Source organism: Equus quagga, chromosome 21, assembly GCF_021613505.1.
Source record: "Equus quagga isolate Etosha38 chromosome 21, UCLA_HA_Equagga_1.0, whole genome shotgun sequence".
In the NCBI taxonomy this organism is placed as follows: domain Eukaryota; kingdom Metazoa; phylum Chordata; class Mammalia; order Perissodactyla; family Equidae; genus Equus; species Equus quagga.
Window position 1 is genome coordinate 30380182 of NC_060287.1, and position 6000 is coordinate 30386181.

Sequence of the window (6000 nt, forward strand, 5' to 3'; positions counted from 1 at the left end):
GGTCATAAACGCTTCTTCTATCCCACAAACACCCACAGAGGCCTGCAGTGACATGGGGACCATGGCTCACACGGCTGTGCTTGGAGCTGGCCACGGGCTTCACATTCCCTCCCAGGGGGCAGCTCCTCAAAGCCTGGAGCCTTGTTTTAAACAAAAGGATTTCTAGATGGAAGGAAATTAGGACACTAAAAATCTGTTCATTAATAAATGAACTCCAGTGGTTTCTGTTAGTTAATCTAAATGGCTGAACACAGGGGCTAACGCTGAGCAAGTGAAATGTTCACTATTATTTTATTAGACATTTCATGCTATCCCTTTGGTCTTCCTTTCTAGATTTTGTAATTTAAATGTCAGCTTGAGGGGACTCCAGCTGAGAAGAAAGAGAAGAAAGACTTAATTATTGAATCATGGGTCAGATGATAAACTCCCAAACTATAGCTTTAACTTAAAATAATGTGAATTTTTATGTGCTTTTGAAAGAAACAGTATTTTGTTTACTGAAATAAAATACCTTTGTAAAAAAAGGTGTCTCTGGTCTTTGGAATAAATCAAAGTCTGTCTCTCTGTCTGTCTGTGTGTCTCTCTCTCATACACACACCCCCCTCTATGTTGTGAGAGGAGGGACTTCTGCAAACTCACCCTCTTCCAGCATTTTCTCACTGTGGGTCCCAGATCACAGTCCTCCACAGAGGACTGGGCCACAGGAGAAGTGGCGTTGGCCACGGGGGATGGAAGCCTCGGCCTGCTCGCCGTCCCCCACCCCTCCGTCCCTCTAGTCTGCCCCCTGCCATACACCCCTTTTCTTCTCTTCCCTCCCACAAGCACTGTCACCCTTGTGCGCGTGTTTTCATTGTTGGGGTGGAAGGAGTTTGTCCAGGAGCGTTGATGCCTCTGCCGATCTGTGAGGGTCCTTGTATGGAGGATCACCGTGTGCCCATCTGCCACGATGGGTCCCAAGTCTTGAGGGACCCAAGCGCTGAGTCCTGTGGTGAGGGAACAGGCAGAGCCCGTGAGCTTTGTCCTCTTCCCGCCGGTTCGCTTGTTGGGGTTTGCTGAGAAGAGAGGAAGGGTGGACACACCGAGGGGACTTTCAGATCGGAGAGCAGGGGGCCTGATAAGACTTTTTGACTTGGCACCTAACAGACTGAGCTCTCTATTAAGAGGTTCAAGTTCTCTCACTTTTCGAGAGACCAGAGAGGATGGGGAATGAGAAAGCAGTCACCAAAGCTGTGAATGCGGTGGAGCGTTGGGTTCCATTGCCACTGGCCATGTGGAAAATTTGTGTGACTGTGTATTAATAAATGTCTACCGTGTCCCGGCCCAGATTGGTAGAAGGTGGAATTTTAAACGTGAGAAGTAGAGGGAATTTTATCTTAAATTTTCCTGTTTGCTGGATGCTGTTAATCACAATTTAGAGAGCAGGATTCACATGGAGTCAGAATTATGAGTGCAGAATAGACCCTGACTCTACAAACTGCAAATCCCAAAATAGTCAAAAGGGGGCTTTCCGTTAAGCTTGCACCCCAGCCTTCCTGCGAGTCTTTGCCCGGGAGCCTCCGTCCGCCGGGGATCTCGTGGAGTGTGAACGAATGGCCAGAGCAGAGGAGTAATGCCCTTGGGTTTCTGTGACCTGGCCCCCAAGCTTCCCTCACCTACTCAGGTGGGGCCCAGAACGACCCTGGGTCACGGCCGACCCTCCTGTCATCGTCAGAGCGCCCTCTGCAGCCTGGCAGGTGACCTGCCCGCCCTGCTCTAGAGACGCAGCCTCTGCTTCCTCTCTCTGCGGGACTAGGGTGTCACTGGTTGCCAGCACGCCTGGCAGAACCCCCACCTCTGCGTGCCCTTTCCTCCCACTGCGCTCCTGCCCGTGTGCCTCATAAATCCGAGGGGGAGGGGCTGTTGGCTTTTCACGAAGAACCTTAATATGCCTAACCAGTAGATGTTTATGTTTATTTTAAACACAGGTGCTTTTCTAGGCTTTGGGACTTAAAACTCAGTTTTGGAATTTGCGGAACATCTGGCCGTCTTGGAAAATTTGTAGAGGATGACCTAAGAATGGGACTAAACCGTTGACCACATCCGTGGGTTTTCTGTAAACAGTGTGTGGGGGTTTTTTTAGTTACCTTTCTTATACGCTTTTCCACCACTAGGGGGAGGTGATCAGTCACCAGTTGGAGTTATTGATAGCATTCCACTCCATATACATGAAGTCAGTCGATTTGTAGTTGACTTTAAATAATTGGTTGGATACACGCATGCATGGGTGGATGTAGGTGGATAGATAGATGATAAAGCCCACAACTAGGACTCCATCTGGACTGCACCCATCCGGCCACTCTCTGACCATAATCGAGCATAAGTCCACAAGAAGGAGAAGACCCTGGGTGGCTGAAAGGTGTTTCAAAGACATAAACGGAAATCCATGTCCTCCATCCACAAGAGGGGCCTAGGATCCCAGATCCTATTCAATCTTATTGGACACGTTCCTAACACATTTTTTGGATTTTCAAGCTTACAACATACTAGAAATAGAAAGGAAGAAAGGCTGTTGGCAGCAGAAATACCTTAGAGCAAGAGAGACAGTCTTTAAGCAGCAGACTAAGAGAACTCATGGCGTGATTGCCCAGTGCCGGATCAGGAACACCACATATTACGAAGTGACGTTCGTAATGATGAGCTTAGTCATTAAGAAAAAGGTTAGGCTGTGTTTATATACTTTGCTTAACAAGGCAGAGACACATGTAATGTATTTCAGGAACTGAATAGTTCCAACAAAAAATCTGGGGTGCTTTAAAAAGGGTCACCTCCCCCCAAGCTATGTCCAAATTCTCATTCTAGGGAAATGTGGCTGTCTGCAGGACACATTCCTAACGGTTTTCAGGCCAGTCTCCCTGGCTGGATTCCGTGGACGTTGGTTGAGCTCGGCTCTGTGGAGCAGGTCTTGTCCTTGTTGGACTGAAGCCGGGGGTCACAGAGTCTAGAGGGAGAAGAGAGTTGAGGCTGGGGTCTAAGGCGAGCACGCACGAGAGGCTGTCTAAAATGCAGACCCCTGGGCTGGATTCCAGATCCACTGCATCAGAACCTGTCGGGGAGAGACCAGGAATTTGCGATTTGATCACCCCCAGGGGATTCCGACCAGGTGGGCCTTCGACCTCCTTTTGAGGTTTAAACAGAGGGCAGAGGGAGATGAACCAGAAGCTGAGAGCGGGAGAGTGCAGAGCAGGAGAGCGTGAAGGTGGCGTGAATCCTCATTCTGCCCTTGTCCTTCCAATCACTTTATACCTGTACCTCCAACAGTTGCTTCATCCCTTCTCACAAGTAAGGAAACTGAGGCACAGAGAGCTTAGTCACCCTGTCTGTCGTCCCCCAGCTGGCGAGAGAAAGAGAAAAGATGTAGGCCTGGTGGTCCAGCTTTTCACTTCTAAGCACTGAAAGGGAAGACGGGCAGGAGTTCTTGTTCTTCCCAGTTGTGAGTCATCAAGTCTTCAAGATGGCAGCGTGAGGGCCACAAGGACAGAGGCCAGGCTGGGGCGAGCCGAGGACCTGGGAGGACATGAGGAAATGGAAACACTGCCATTTGCGTTATTCAAGAGTGTGTGCATGTGTGTGTGTGTGAGCGCGCGCAAGTGGTCGTGTCTGCAGAGGCAGGAAACAAACTTTTTTTCCTTTATTTTGGTGAGGAAGATTGACCCTGAGCTAATGTCTGTGCCAATCTTCCTTCACTTTGTATGTGGGATATTACCACAGCATGGCTTGACGAGTAGTAGTGGTTCTAAGCCTGGGATCCGAACCTGTGAACCCTGGGCCACTGAAGTGGTGCATGCAAACTTAACCACTATGCCATGGGGCCAGCCCTGAAACAAACTTATTTATTTATTTATTTTTTAAAGATTTTATTTTTTCCTTTTTCTCCCCAAAGCCCCCCAGTACATAGTTGCACATTCTTCGTTGTGGGTCCCTCTAGTTGTGGCATGTGGGACGCTGCCTCAGCGTGGCTTGATGAGCAGTGCCATGTCCGCGCCCAGGATTCGAACCAACGAAACACTGGGCCGCCTGCAGTGGAGCGCGCAAACTTAACCACTCGGCCACGGGGCCAGCCCCGAAACAAACTTATTTTTGAACACTGTGTTAGTTGCAAGTAACTGGTTAGTTTTCAAATGATTGGCTTAATAGTTTCCTTGTGTTTCCAGATGTTTTGGACACTCTAACGTATCAATTGTGCTTTTTTCAGATTCACAATCAGCCTCATTGGATTAAATTTGGAGGTACTTCACCTAGAAACATAACGAGCTGATGATTTGAGAATTGTAGGAGAAGTTATCCTGTTTCCCCACTTTGCAGACGCTGCAAACCTCACAGGAGGGGAGAGACTTTGGTGTCTCAGGGGAAGGCAGGATGGAGGGCAAGGTTTACTCCAGAAGGCGGGAGCTTGAGCAGGATCTTGAGCAGAATCAAGGCTGAAGGCAACAGCAGAGGAAGGGAGACCGGCTGCCGGAGGAAGTGGGGAGGGAACCTGGGGGCCATCTGGGGCCGGGGCACTGAGGCCCCTGATAAGTGCAGGGCAAGGGGAAGTCGAGGGAAGCCGTGCTGGTGGCCTCAGTTTCCCTTTTGGCTTGAGGCAAGGCCTTCTGCTCCAAATGGGAGGGGTGTGGGTGCATTGGGCAGAGCCCCTGGGGCTTGACCAGAGCCTCGAGGAGCCCAGCTTCTGCAACCCCCTCCCCTCTCCCTTCTCCCGTCAGGTGGAGCACCGTCCTCCCAGCCCCCTCCAGTGTCCGGTGTCCCCCCGCTTCCAGGTGCTTATGAGTGTCAGGAGGCTGGCTGAGCTGGGAGAGAGAGAGAGAAAGAGAGCCGAGCCATCAGGTGTCAGAAGGAGCAACAAGCCAAAAACGAGGGTTAAGCCTTTAGCCACTTACTGCCAGGGCACAAGACGGTACAAGCAAGAATCTAAACCCGAGGACACCCCGGCTCTTCCCATCCCACTTCCATGGAACAGCGCACCTGTCCAGGTCAGGGGGCTCCGTGCAGACGGGGGTCATCTCCCTGTTGACTGACTGCAAACAGAAGGCTCTGTTTTACGGACCCTGGCATGGGGGTGGGAGGCAAGGCGGAAGGACTGAGACTGGAAAAGTACTGGGTGCTGAGTCACAGCGGGGCAAAGTGTCTTCCAGGTGTCCCCTCCCCTCTGTGAGGAGGCGTCAGCAGAGGAGCCTGAAGACCCAGCCTCAGATGGAGATCCAGGAAGGAGGGCTCCGGGCTGGGTGTGCAGACGTGTAAGCGCTGGGCCAGCCAGAGGCCTGAGTCCTGAGTGCCCCTCCCATCAGAAACCGCAGGGCCCTGGCTGCCGCCACATCTGCTGGGGGAGGTAGCTTGTGTCCCTGTGGGTCCTGTTCACTGCCTGTGGTCCAGCCTGAAAACTCACCCAGAGGGTTCAACCTGGAGTGGCCTCCTTGTGGGAAGGGCTGTGATTCCACAGCCGAACTGAAGGGGCGTCTTCCTGCTCAACACCCTTTGGGGTTCCTTTCCCTGCAGAAGAAAGCCTGGCCCCCCGCACAGGACGCGCTATCGTTTCCTTTTCCCCTCCCGTCCCTGTCCCACTGCCATTCTTCCTCTCCTTCCGCTTGCCTTTCTCACTCTGCTCCCCACTCTCCAGCTAACACACACACAACGTTCACACAAGGTCACACACACACACACACACCTCTCACAGTCTCACACATGCAGTCTCTCTCACACACACACTCACACGCCTGTGCCCCAGGAAGCGGGGAGACTTGAACGCTTGCACGAGCCCCTGCCTCGAGGGCCCTCCTGTCCCCCTCCTTTGCCCATGATGAAATCCTCGCTCCTCCTCTGACTTCTTCTCCAGTCTCTCTCTTCCTGTGGCTCTGACCCCATCTCCCCAGCACCAGGCGCTAGACTGGGAGCCCTCGCCACCCTGACCTCCAGCCTCCCACTGACCGAGAGATGCCCCGCCCCCCAGACCCTGACCGCTGTGAGGGC